We start from the raw sequence: 14,623 nt of genomic DNA on the forward strand, positions 1-14,623 counted from the left end.
CTGGAGCACACAGCCAGATTTGACTCCTGCTCTGTCCTGGAAGTGCCCTGGTGTGCTCAGCTCCTGGGGGGAATGGTGGCTCTCCTTGCTGGCTCGCCACAAACCGAGTTTCCAATCAATAAAACATCCCAAGCTTATACAAACCATCACAGGCTTGCTCAAAATGGAAGATTCACAATCTCCTCTGTCCCAGCTGGAGGCTCTGGCTCCAGCTTTTCCAGGCACTGATGGCCTCTCCTCCCAGCCCTGCCCCGAGGCTGCAGTCCCTGCTCCTTGCAGGGATGCTCCTTGAGCCCCACACCCCAGGGCTGCTCCCATCCCCGGAGCCCTGGGGCACCCTGGGGAGCCTGTGGTGCCTTGGGAGGGCTGATCCAGAACAGAGACTGGACAGAGCTAAAGAATAAAGTAGTGTGAGAAACAGCTGCTCACTTTGAAAATGTAAAAAGGTTTATTAAGCCTTAGCAAAAATACAACAAAGGACTACACAAGGAATGAGCTGCAGCTCTGGGAACTGCCCAGAATGGCCAGTTCATCTTCAAGGTGGATGCTCAGGCTTTTCTACCCCTGGGGGCTGCATCAGCCAGCCCTGGCCCCTCCCAAAGTCTGTCAGGCAGCTCTTCTGTGCCATTTATCAGTGCAGACTGCTCTGTAACTGGACTGGAGGTCAGGAGTTGCCGTGCCCACCCCCTGAGCACCCCCAGGCTTTGCCATTCCCCACTGCCCCACCCAAGGGACGCCTGTGCAGCCCCTTTGTACCTGTCCTGGACAGCCCAGGCTGTCTGATGGCAGCAATGCAGGGGGGAAAGGGAACCGTGGGGAGAGCAGAGGACATTAAACTACAATAACACAACTGTACATCATCACTAAAGCTTTTCTTAATATTCACACAAGAGTTATCTTTTAATTGTGAGAGCCAACCATCTCATTATCCATCTGTAACATAGGGATTTATCAGGAGGCCTCAATGGATCCACCTTGGGCAGCACCAGAGCCCAGCCAGGGCTGCACCCCAGGTGAACCAAAATGGGCACAAAATGCACGAGTGCTCACGGGGTCTCTCCCTGGGATCAGCTCTGCTCCATTTGCACCTTGCAGTTCATTGTCCCATTCCAGCTTCAGCCCCTGCAGTCCCACCCTGCTTGTTTTTCTCTCTCCATCCCTCGTTGTTTGTGCTCCTGGCCTGAGATTTGGATCATTTGTCCTTGGTGCCCAGCTGGAGCAGGAATTGTTTTGTCTCCCTGCTCTGTGCACAGAGCTCAGCATCCCCTGATGTGAAGCCCAGACCCACACACTAAAGCAGCACAGAACCTGAGAAATAGAAAATCTAAACCTGAGCATCACCTGCAGAGCCTTCCCGAGCTCTCCCTTCCCTTTCCCATGCCAGCAAAGGCCCGGGGGTGCCGGGGTCAGCCCGAGCTCACACCAGCACACCCCCCTCTCTCTGTGCCTCCCCTCGGGGTCCTGCCCAGGTGACACACCGGGAATTCGTTGCCTCGGTGCCTTTTCCAGCTGCAGTCCCGGAATGAGAAATAGCCGGGAAATTCCCGGCTCAGCCGAGCCCCGCCGCTCCTGGCTCCTGTCGGGAGGAGCGGGCTCCAGCCGGGCTGGGCAGCCGGAGCTCGGCTGCTGCTTCTGCCAAACGCTGACACGAGCCACAGGAAAAGGCACAGCTGCCTCTGCCCGGGCTGCAAATCATCCTCGGGATGCTGCTCCCTGCCTCTGACCGCAGCACTCCCAAAAAAGCCACTTCCCTCTCACTGGGAGTGGGACTGTGCTTCCCAAACCCCGGGAATGGGGAGAGGTGGCAGCTCCGTGGGGAGGGCACAGCATCACCCGAGGAGCAGCAAGGCTGGAATGGCATCCTGAGGGGGATGGAATGAGACCTCATATTGCCAAAAATTCAGGGTTTCACCTCCCCTGATTTAGTCCATGGGGAAGTCTAGCAAATATTTTATATAGAACCATAAGCACAGCAATAAAATATTTTGTCTGAGCTCCAAGACATTGGAATAAACAACTCTGGGGATCTATCGGTCCAAAAGATAAATAATAAATCCATCAGGATTCATTAAAACTTCTGTTAATCATTACAACTTCGGCAAATCATCACTCCTGGACATGAAAGCTGCGAGCAGAAAGCTTTGAACTAAAAGGCAGCACAGGAATTCCACCTTGGGAAGGTGGTTTGTGACCACCAGGCACCAGCAAAGGCCCAGGTGGATTTTAGTGGGAATGGGATTGCTCCAAAGGGTTTTTGGAGTGGCTCTGAAGGTCACGAGGGAGAAGCAGCCCCAGACTGTGCAGGGAGGGGCTCAGTGCCCATCCCAACAGCCACAGACCCAGCAGAACTGGACATCTCCACCTTGTTTGCTTGCAGGATTTGCCAAAATTCCTGCTGCTAATGGGATCTGGGAAGAGCCACACACAGCAATTATCCTGGATTACTGCTACTGGCTGGAGCTGTCCAAAAATCACCAAGACAAAGCAAATGAATCCTCCTGTAAGCAGGACAGGATCTCCCAAGGAATACTCCCGTGGCTGGGCTGTCACTCACACTCTGGATTGTTCTCCAGACCATCAAATCCCAGATTATTCCCATTCCCAGGGGGTTTTGTGCTGTTTATGCTGAAAGGAGAGACACTCCAGGCACAAAATATCAGCTGGGACCAGGCCTTGGCCCAGAGTCCTTCCAGTGGCACCAGTGCTCAGAGCAAGCAAATTTTCTGTCCAGGAAAACAGACTGGAAAAGCAGGAAAATCATGGACAATTTGGTCCAGGAGCACTCTTTGGCAAATAGACACTGAAATTTGGAGATGGCAGTGATAAAACAGAGCCTTGTGCTTTGGAATACCGGGAAATATTCTGCAGGGAAAAAGGGCTGGGCTGGCAAAGGGAATGTTGGCTTTTGGCAGGAGGTTTGGTCCGGATAGAACTCCCAGAACGCCCTCAAAAGAGGGAATATTTGTTGGGAAAAACAGATTAGAGGCAAATCAGCCTCTCCACTGCTTTTCCCTGGCCATCCCAGATGGAGAGCAGCAATTCCAATATTGATTCAGCAGGATGGACTCACACAGACTGAAAACTTTGCTTGGCAAAGGATTTTCCCCTGGATTTTGCCATGGTCTGTGCTCCAGTGCAAACAGCCTGCACCAGGCAGGGTCTGGCTGTTCGCTGCACTCCTCCACTCCCAAAAGCTGATTTTGGCCAGGATCTGGTGGCTCGTAGATAGAAACAGAGGCTGCTCTGGTATCCCCAGGGATCCTGTGCCCACATTCCACACAGGCCCATTCCCAAATGCCACCTGAGGCTTCCTGCTACTCCGAGCTGCTGGAATGGGAGGTCATGGAGAGGCAGGGACACCTCCCACTGTCCCAGGTGCTCCAGCCCCAGTGTCCAGCCTGGCCTTGGGCACTGCCAGGGATCCAGGGGCAGCCCCAGCTGCTCTGGGCACCCTGTGCCAGGGCCTGCCCACCCTGCCAGGGAACAATTCCTCATTCCCAATCTCCCATCCATCCCTGCCCTCTGGCACTGGGAGCCATTCCCTGTGTCCTGCCCCTCCACCCCTTGTCCCCAGTCCCTCTCCAGCTCTCCTGGAGCCCCTTCAGGCTCTGCAAGGAGTTAAAGGATTCTGCTTTATAATTTTAAATCTGCTTCCTTGTACCTTCCACTGTCCCAGGCTGCTCCAAGCTCTGTCCAGCCTGGCCTTGGACACTTCCAGGGACCCAGGGGAAGCCACAGCTTCTCTGGCCAACCCTGAAGTGAATTTTGGATATCCCAGTGCTGCCACTGCTGATGGGGACAGGTCTGTGCATCGCTGCTGGGTTTGCAGAGCAGGATTTGGGCTGTTTGGGAGGTTCATCCCAGGCTTTGAACAGGAACAAAAGTGATGGAAAAAGGCAGCAAAGCCTTTGGGATGCAGAGGCAACAAAGCCTTTGGGATGCAGCAGAGCCAAACAGGAATTTCAGATGCGGGCAGCTGAGATATCCAGGCTCAGGCATCTCCCTGAGCTCCCTGTGGGCACCATTCCGTGTCTGGAACAGCAGAGAATCTGTGCCCAGCTCGGGGGGAAGCGAGGTGGCAGCCCAGGAGTGCAGAGAGCAGCAGAGCTCCCCGTGCACTGAGGAACTCCTGGTGCTGGCTATGGATGTATTTGTGGATTCCTTGTGACATTTTTATTAGGATGAGATAGTTCCCCTGAAGGGGGATGAATAATGGAGAGGCAGCCTTTGGATGCAGGGAAGGAGGGAGGCAGGGATTGCTCTGCCTGGAGACATCTCACTGAGTGCACCTCCCTCCCCCATCCCCCTTCCACATCCCACCTGCCCTCCCTTCACATTCCCAGGGCCTCTCCCTCCTTCCAGAGGGATCTCCATGGTCTCCTCCCCTTCCTGAGCACCTGGTGTTGGATCAAGGATGTGGAGCAGGGAAAGGAGCAGCAGGATGCTGCCAAGGGGGGTGTTGAAGGCAAGGAGCAGAGGTGGGATGAGAAATCCCACCAGGGATCTGTGTGGATTTCTGGGAAGTCTTGGAGAGCTGAGAGTGTGAGGGCAGCATGGCTGGGCTCGCACTCAGGCTCTGGGGGGGCTCTGCTGGGCTTCTGGGGTGAGTGGGGGGAGAGAATCCGCTGGGTTGGGAGGAACCTCCCCCTGGACACCGTGGATGGGAGCTCTGATGCCACGGGCTGGCTTTGGAGATGGGAAGAAACTCAACAGGATCGGTTTCCGTGGCAACCCTGCTCCGGAGCTGGAAGCAGCACCATGGCCCCATCCCTGCAGCCATGTGGGAAGGCCCTGCAAGGGTGGGGGCTTCCAGGCAAAATCCTGTGCCATCCCTGCCTGGCACCAGGACAGAGCCTGGAGTTGGATCTGCAGAGGATGGGGTGTGGGGCTGGAGCCACCCATCCCATCCCATCCCATCCCATCCCATCCCATCCCATCCCATCCCATCCCATCCCATCCCATCCCATCCCATTCTGGGGATCCCCTTTCTTCACTGTGCACCCCGAGGAAAAATCCCATGGAGCTGTAACCTTCCCAGGATATCAGGGATGGATGGATGGGGGATGGATGGATGGATGGATGGATGGATGGATGGATGGATGGATGGATGGATGAGGAATGGATGGATGAGGAATGGATGGATGGATGGATGGATGGATGGATGGATGGATGGATGGATGGATGGATAGATGGTTGGATGAGGAATGGATGGATGGATGGATGGATGGATGGATGGATGGATGGATGGATGATGGAGGGATGGATGGATGATGGATGGATGGATGGATGGATGGATGGATGGATGGATGGATGGATGGATGGATGATGGAGGGATGGATGGATGGATGGTTGGATGGATGGGGGATGGATGGATGGATGGATGGGGGATGGATGGATGGATGGATGGATGGATGGATGGATGGATGGATGGGGGATGGATGGATGGGGGATGGATGGATGGATGATGGATGAGGGATGGATGGATGGATGGATGGACGGACGGACGGATGGATGGATGGATGGATGGATGGATGGATGGATGATGGATGAGGGATGGATGGACGGACGGACGGACGGATGGATGGATGGACGGATGGATGGATGGATGGATGGAGAGAATTGCTGCGGAGTTCTGTGGCCTCAGGGATCAATAGCACCACGTCAGGCCATTTATATCCCTCCAAAGAGAGCATCCTGCCTGGAATTAGTTACATTAAAATGTCTGTTGCTGAGTATTAATTGGGATATTAATATGTCACTGGAATGGACTTTATGGGCACCATAAATCCCAGGATTAATCAGGAGCATTCCTGGCTGTGCCTGCTCTGCTGGCTCAGGGCTGTCCTGGAGGGTGGCACGAGGCAACTGCTGCCAGTGTCCCTTGTGCCACATCCCTGCCAAACCCATCCTGTGGTGTCCTGATGGGAGCGGAGGAACAGCCCAGCCCCAGGAGGGCTGGAAGGGCAGAATTCCTCCCCATGTTCTCTGGGATGGGGAAGGAGGGCTCGGGGTGAGAATCCAGGGTGGCTTTGGAGGGGAAGAGGGTGCACAGGGGATCAGGAGGGGCTTTGGGTTTTCCCCATGGGACAGTGCTGGCACTGCAGGGGACACCAGGACAGTGGGACTGGGCACAGGACTGGCCCCCAGGCACCCTGAGCTGCTGGGCTGGGCCCTTCAGGGACAGCAGCTCAAGGTGCCACCAATGAGCCATCCACCCATGGAAATGCAGACACAGCAGCACAGGGGCACTTCTGGAGCTCCCAGACTGGTTGGCCCTGGGTGTTCCTTTTCTCCTCCTTTCCTTCTGTTGCTGCTGCTGTCACATCATGGAATTGTGGAATTACTTATGTTGGAAAAAACCAAACTCATCCAGTTCCACCCCCTGCCGTGGCAGGGACACCTTCCACCATCCCAGGGTGCTCCAGCCTGGCCTTGGACATTTCCAGGGATCCAGGGGCAGCCACAGCTGCTCTGGGCACCCTGTGCCAGGGAGGAATTCTTTCCCAATAGCCCATCTAAATCTACCCACTGTCCTGTCCCTCCATCCCTTGTCCCCAGTCCCTCTCCAACTCTCCTGGAGCCCCTTTAGGCCCTGGAAGGGGCTCGAGCCCTTCTTTAAACAGACACCTTCACCTTTCAGGTTGCTGCAGATTATTTTTGGTTCTTGTCATGAATAAGTCAAAACCAAAAAGGGATCTAAGCCTTCCCTGGAATGTGAGCTCCGTGCCGCCCAAGGGGCTCCTGCCGGCAGCGGCAGTCGGAGAGCGGAATCTCATCCCTGAGTCACCCTGCCCCTGGCTCTTCTGGGGTGGCCACAGAAGGGAAGCAATCCTGGTTTTCCATGCAATATTTAAGTGGATCTAAGTTACAGCTGGCATCCATCCACTGCAAACAAACAGCCGTGCAAGAGCTGAGCTGTCAGTGAGAGCCGATGAAATTCCTATGAAAACGAGGGGGAAAAACATGGCTTTCAACGTGGAATTTATCACTGAAACGCTCTCCCTTTGCTTTAAAGAGTCTCCAAGGGCAAATCTTAGACCTTCCAGCCCCTTTGCTCAGCGTCACCATGGACAGGGACACATTGAAAGGGCAGGTATTGAGTTGGTGATGCTGGATTTTGAATTTTTGTTGGTTTTTTTGGAGAGGCAAAGGAAGAGAGAAGCAAAGGAAGAGAGAAGCAAATAGACACGAAGGAAGAAAAGGGCAGGGAGAAAAAAGGTAAAAATATCATTTGCCGTCGACTTTGGCTTAGTTGCTGAAAAATGTCAAGGCTTCAACCTGCTCCTGTTTGAGATTGAAGGGAAAGCTTTGGCACAGGGCTGGCAGCAGCGAGTTTACCACGGGCTCTGTGCCAGACACTTTTCGGGATGAGATGACAAGAACAAGAGCAGGAGATGATGTGGGAGGAAGAGGTGCACACCACCAGGGGCTGGCAGAGGGGCCAGCTGGGCCACCTGGGGCTCTTTGTCACCCCTGTAATGCAGGGGTGACACCCTCGACCCAGACTGTTCCCTCTCAGAATTCCCAGCTCCCGATCCACGTCTGCATGGAGAACTCCTCCTCCTTTCCCTTCAGTGACTCACCCAGAGTGGAGGAGAAAAAAGCACTTTATTCCTCAACATTGTTATTTTGGGTCTGGGGAAAACAGATTGTTCAAGAGGCAACAAGAGAACAACTTGCCAGACACATGGAGAGGTCACGACGGCCCTGATTCATCTCCCCATCCTGGCAGGAATCTCGAGCCATTTTGGATGTCTTTATCCTGGCAGTGACTCACACCAAGAGCTCCTGAGCACCTTTCCAGAGCCTCCTCACTCCCCCTGGGCTGGGAATCGTTTTCTTGAGGTGAGGAGAGCGCCAAGCCTTTGCCAGGAGTCTTTGCCTCACCTGAAACAAGAGAATTCCGACAAATCTGCGTTTAATACCTGAGCTCAGAGTGCAAAATGGGAACAGCTCTCTCCTGTAGCTCCATGATGGATCTGCCCTTTGTGTGTGAGCGACACTCCTCAGCTTCACCTGCTGGAGCAGGAGCTTCTCCAGGAGGATTCTCCAGGAGCACGTCTGGGATGTGAGCCCAGCAGAGCAGCAGAGCTCCTCCCCGTGCCGGGGGGGAATCAGGAGAGCTGCTCTGGGAACCTGAGGGATCCTGAGGCTGGGTAAAGGGAGAGGGGCTGGGGGTGAGTTTGGGAACTCCGTGTTCAGGGGGAGTGGGTGGAGAGCAGGGGTGGATGAGGGGGGCCCTGGCAGGGGTGGATGAGGGGGGCCCTGGCGTTGTGTAGGTCCTCGGAGAGGGGGAGGAAAGGCCACTCGTCCCCTTCCCCATTCCAGGTGGAGCCTGGAGCAGTGGAGGAACAGGGAATGTCCCAGACAGCACCAGGCTGGTTGGCATCACCAGCATGTCCCACCCAAACCATTCTGGGGAGATGGAGCTGAGGTTCAGGGAAGTTTCTCCCTGAGTGCAGGAGCAGGAGGAATCCTTCCATCATACACCTGAGGATGCAGGATGTGTCCACGCATTGATCCAAGCTGGAAAACCACAGATATGCAGCTGCACCTGCTCTATTTACAGTATTTTACTGGGCTGTTTTTATTCTTTATTGCACTATAAACCAGGAATAAGTGATCAGAAACAGAGGAATTCAGTTCTCATCTGCCACAGCCAAGACAGAGGGAGAAGCCCAGCCATAAATCGCGGAGTCCATAAAAAATTCCAGGCATTCACAGAAGTGCTGCGGAGCAGACTCTGGGTAATGATGGAGCTGAGCACAATTACAGAGGAAAAAAAACTTCTCTTAAAAATCCTGGGATAGTCTCAGCTGGGGAACGCTGCTGATGTGCAGTTTAGGTGCCTGCATGGAAAAATATCCACGTTAAGTGAGGGGAGGGGGAACAATGTTGAGTTTGGCAACAAATCCCAGGCAGGGCAGGTTTGGGAGAAGGAGCACCGAGGTTTTCCTTCCCCTCCTCTCCGAGGTCACCTCGTCCTGCCCAATTTATGGGACACACTCCATCCCAATCCCAGCTGGATGATAATTCCCTCTTTCCCCTGCCCCCTGTGAACACCAATTCCCAAATCCTGACTGCAGAACTCCACAGGCTGCAGCTCCTGGTGAGGGAAACTCCCTCAGATCGTTCCTCCCCCAGTTTTCCTGGGATGCAGAGCCTGACATGGAAACAGGAGCGAGCTGGAGGGGTCCAAGTGCATTGTCCAGGTAATTTTGGTTAATCAAATTCCCATTCCCTGCCCTAATGGTTCTTGGATCTCATTTCCCTCAGCACAACTGCAAATTCAAGTGCTCAACGACGCAATTTATTAAGGAAAACTCGCTTTATGGTAATTTTAAAAATTAGGGAATTGAAAATAAAGGTGATTAACAGGGCCTGCAAAGATCCAACACTTGTAGGGAATTTTTAGGACTTCACTGGGAATCAGTAAATCTCATCGATGAATAAATGTTGGATCAGAATTAATATTAGCAGAGTGGCAACTTATCCTAATGATTGCATAACCTATTTTGGAGGGGTAATTTTTATATCAGCGTGAGCTGCTGGTCTTTAATCTTTCATTAATTTCATTCATAGCCTTCTCTTAATTTGCCAATCAAGCTTTATATTTGAATTAAAAGCTCGGGGACTTGGACGTGTCAAGTCAACCAAACGATTTCAAAATTGGGATTTAGGAATTTCGACAGTTTCTTAATTACTGCAAACATGAAGAGCATTCACGGCTGCCTTTCCCTCTCCATGATCCTCCTGATCATTCCCTTCTACCCACCACTTCAGCTCCTCTGTTTTTTCCAGGAGTAGGGGCAGCAAAAAATGCTTTTATGGAAGGGAAAACATGGAAATTGGGCTGGGAAATAAAGGCCTGGTCTGCACCACGTGTCCTGCAGGTCCCATCTCATTAGGGCAGCTCTAATGGGGTGAGTTAATTATCAGTTGGTGGAATTATTCATTATCCAGGATTGTCCTTGCCTGGACAGGAGCTTGGGGTGGGACCAGTCCCTTCTGCCACTCCTGCAGTGGGAGGAAAGAGGAAATGGCCTCAGAAAGGGGAGATTTGGAGCAGATTAGGAAAAAATGTTCATTTTTAGGGTGGCCAGGCACTGGAATAGGGTGCCCAAGGAGTGGGGAATCCCCATCCCTGGAGGGCTTCAGGATGTGTCTGGGTGTGGTGCTGGGTGATGGTTCTGGGGGTTTTAGGGGTTCCAGGGCAGTGTTGGCTGGGTGATGGTTCTGGGGTTTAGGGGTTCCAGGGAAGTGCTGGCTGGGTGGTTGGACTGGGTGGCTTTGAAGGTCTCTTCCAGCCTTGGTGGTTCTGTGATCCCCTCATGGTGTGGTTGATGAACTCACTCCTGTTTGTTTCTCCCCTGCCATTTGCCATCCTCAGATGGGATTTTGGGCAGGAATTGTTCCCTGGCAGGGTGGGCAGGCCCTGGCACAGGGTGCCCAGAGCAGCTGGGGCTGCCCCTGGATCCCTGGCAGTGCCCAAGGCCAGGCTGGGCATTGGGGCTGGGAGCACCTGGGACAGTGAGAGTTGTCCCTGCCATGGCAGGGGTGGCACTGGAGGGGCTTTGAGGTCCCTCCCAACCCAACTCAACTCAACCCAACCCAACCCAACTCCCTCTGGGATTCTCTGCACATCAGCCCAGCCAGGGCCATATTTGCCACATTTCCAGCCCAAGGCAGGGTCGGGGCAGGGTGTGGGATCAGGAGGAGGGAGATCCCATTATCACCCAGGCGGGAACACCCTGGGCACAGCCAGGTCACTCCTGTCAGCCCTCAGGGCTTCCAGCCATGCATCTTCCTCCTGTGCTGCTCCTAATGCCACCATCAGGTGACCTCCGTGCCCAGCTGCTGCTCCTGGGCAGGAAAATCACCAATATCAACATTCCTGCCGTGTTTGCAGAGCTGGACACTCCATCCTGTCCCACCCACAGGCACTGCCTGCTTCTCCAGGGAACATATCCCTGGTATTTGTGATTTATGGATAGCACTGGGTATTCCAGAGGGTGGGGCAGGGAGCAGGGGCAGGAATGCTGCCTCACCTGGAGCTGGGGGGCCTTGGGATGCTGCTAAATCCCGTGGGGCCAAAAGGATCCTCCTCCTCTTGTGCTCAGCATTTTCTTTCTCACCTTGGCCACAACAACTGGAGAGCCCCAAGACCCTGCAGCTCGAGCTGTGGATCAATCTCACCAAAAAAGCCATTTTAGTTCCTGCTGGAGGAGAACTGGGGCCCTGAAAATGCAGGAACCTCTGCTCCTCACAGGCTTCCCCGAGGCAGGAGAGACCTCAGCAGGACTGGGGGACAGTGGCAGGGCAGAGCTGGGGCACCCTGCCCATCCTGCCTGTCCTGGGAATCCCAGGTACCACCAGCCCCAAATCCCAGCGCTGCAGTGAGCGCCAAGGAGAGCCCAGGAGAGGGCAGGGATGGAGGGTGGAGCAGGCACTCAGCTGGGGGTGGAATTTCGCTCTGGAAATGATGAAATCAGCGCTGCACCTTGAGGAATTCAAACATTTCCCTGCCCAGGGTGTGCTGAGCCCCAGCTGGGCTCTGTCTCATCTCTTCATCCCTGAACCTGGGAGCTTCCCGAAGCAGCAGCACCAGACCCTGCTCTGGAGTCGCATTTCAGCGTCCCTGAGAGCAGCTCCCCACCTGAGCAAGGCAGAGGGAGGCTCCCAGATCCCAGCTTTGTGCAGGAGGGCTGGGAAGGCAGACAGGAGCACTCTGCAGGTGCCTCTGCTCGGCACACACGGAGCCACAGCCGTGGCACTCCCCTCCTTTCATCTTCGGGGTGTAAATGTTGCAGTTCTGGCAGCAGCCTGAGGGCAAATTGTTTGGGAAAGTTTGAGCAAAGCAGGTTCAGCTGCTTCAAAGTAGGAAGTGGCTGACAAAAATACATAATTGCCTTCTTAAGAAAATAAAAAGCAACTTTTTTTGGCAGATTGGCAAGTACACACTTCCTACGCGCTCTCCCTTCTACCCAAAACATGATTCCAGCCTTATTTTTATTTCAGGAACGATGAATTATGAAAGGGCTCTCCCCTCCCTCTTCCTCTGCCTTTTTCTCTCTGCCTCTGACTCCTCTCCCTCCCCTAGCCCGGGCTGTGTTTGTTTATAACCTCCACACGCAGGCCTGGCTCTGATTTGCTTTATCCACACGTTGCAGGGCCCCCAGGACAAGGATTGCTTTCCTGCTGCCGTGGCTTTATGAATAAATCCTTCCCCAAAGGCAATCCCCCTGTGGAGGCAGGGCTGAGGGATGTGTTGGATAAATCCCAGTGCCCCTGTCCATGGCAGGGGTGGCTGTGGGCACCCAGAGCCAGAAGGGAGCTGCCACAGCCCCTCCATCCCATGGGATGGCTCACCTGGAATTCTGGCTGCTGGAATATTGGGAATTTCCAGGGCTGCTCCATCCTCAGTCCTCAAGGACTGAACACTGCAAAGGGCAGCCCAAAGCCACGTGGAGAATCCCCCTCTTGCCAGGGGCAGAATTCCCCTCCTGTGCGGGGCTTTGCAGAGGCTCCATCACCAGGGAAGAGCTGTGGGTGGGAGAGGGAAAGGCTGATCCTGGCTTCACTCCTTGCTGGAATTTGCTTTGACTGGCAGGGCTGAGAGGCAGAGAAGGGACCTGGAAAAGTGTCCCTTGGAGCTCGTGGAAGCAGGGAGTGAGGAGGAAAGGGTGAGAAAGTCCCCAGGTGCACAGGGATCCCCCAGCTCTCCTCCCACGGCGTGTCCCAGACGTGGCTGTGACCCTACAAAGCTCCAGAGTGGCTTGGGAGATGCAGGCAGGGTGTGGGAAGTGCTGAGAGATCCCAGCAGGACCCTGGGGCCTGAACACCCCGCTGGGGACTGGCAGAGCAGCTGGGCCTGGAGCTGGGAGTGCCATGGGAACATCCCCATCCCCAGACATCCCGAGGAGTTCTTGTGTCCTGCACATCCCTGCAGCCTTTTGGGAAGGAAAACTCTCCAACTCTTGTGTTTGTTCTGCTAGGAGAAAGAAAAGGGCAAAGAACTGCCCCAAACCTCATCCTCCCAGGAAAAGCTGTCCCTGCCACTCTTCATTTCAGGAGAGGCAGGAGACACCAGATTTCCACCCCCTCCCTTCCCTCTGTCCCATCACTGATGTGCAGCAGCTGCTCCCTCCCTTGGTTTGTCCCCTCTGGTCACCCCCAGGCACCTGGTGCTGCTGAGATCCAGGATTCTGCTCCAAAACCATCCCACAGCATCTGCTGAGTGCATCCCCCTGCTGGGCTCCTGCCCTGCCTCTGCAGCCAGCCCCGGGCTCTGGTGGCCGTGCCAGGGCCAGCAGGGCTGCTGTCCTGGGCTGCAGGGCCCAGCTGTGCCCAGGGCTGTGCCAGCTGCTGCTGGCCCTGGTGCCTCAGGTTTTAGTTTTTTTTTATTTTTCAGATTCTGTGCTGCTTTAGTGTGTGGGGCTGGGTTCACATGAGGGGATGCTGAGCTCTGTGCACAGAGCAAGGAGATAAAACAATTCCTGCTCCAGCTGGGCACCAAGGACAAATGACCCAAATCTCAGCCCAAGAGCACAAACCCCGTGGGCTGGAGAGAGAAAAACAAGCAGGGTGGGACTGCAGGGGCTGGGGCTGGAATGGGACAATGAACTGCAAGGTGCAAATGGAGCAGAACTGATCCCAGGGAGAGACCCCGTGAGCACTCGTGCATTTTGTGCCCATTTTGGTTCACCTGGGGTGCAGCCCTGGCTGGGCTCTTGTGCTGCCCTGTAACAGCAGTGGTGGCACTGCCAGGGGTGACCGGCACACAGCCAGAGGTGGGGCAGCTCCCAGGGATCCCACGGAGAAGCAGCAGGACAGGACCAGCCCTGGCAGCCCCAGGGCTTCTCCTGCTGCCTGGTGGGCCCTGGTTACCAGCACAGAGCTCCAGTGCCTCCCTGCCTGGGGCTGCTGCCACCTCTGCCACCACCAGCACGGCGCCAGGCTGGCACAGCCTCTGTCCCTGCAGGTTCCTGTCCCTGGCTGTGTCCCCTCAGGACATCTGGGGCCTGGCACAGACAGATGTCACCAGGTGTTGTTGGTCCCTGTGACTCCTGGGGAATGAGAGGCCCCCAGTCCTGGCAGAGGAAGGTGTCCAACACAGCATTGTGGAAACGGGGATCCCTGCCCAGAGGAGGTTCTTACTGTGGTCAGGGTCTGCCTACATTTCCTGTTCCTGCCCCATGTGTTCCTTTAACATGGACAGGGAGCCTGGGAGCAGGGATGGGATTGTGGGCAGCTCCATTCCCGACTTATTCCCTCCAAAACCAGGTTCCTGCCTGTTTTCACTCCCTCCAGTGGGATGAGTGTCTTAGGTTGAAAGATGGGGGTGTGTGTTCTATCCCCATCTGTCAGAGCTGGGCAGTTCTCTCTGTTCATGGGGCAGTTTTCTTTCTCTCCCCCACAGCCCATCCTCCCTCCAGCAGATCTCTGCTGTCCATGGCCACTGAGTGTCCCTGCAGGGCTGATCCAATTCCATCATCCCATGGGGAGATGCTGTGCCCAGGGCAGGAGCCAAGCATTCCTACCTGGATACAATCTGCCCTGCAACAGCACAGCAGCCTTTGCCCCCTGCATTCCCAGAGGAGCAGCTTTCTCCTGCCCTGCATTC

The sequence above is a fragment of the Fringilla coelebs genome (genome assembly GCF_963513975.1).
Source record: "Fringilla coelebs genome assembly, chromosome: 15".
Lineage (NCBI taxonomy): Eukaryota > Metazoa > Chordata > Aves > Passeriformes > Fringillidae > Fringilla > Fringilla coelebs.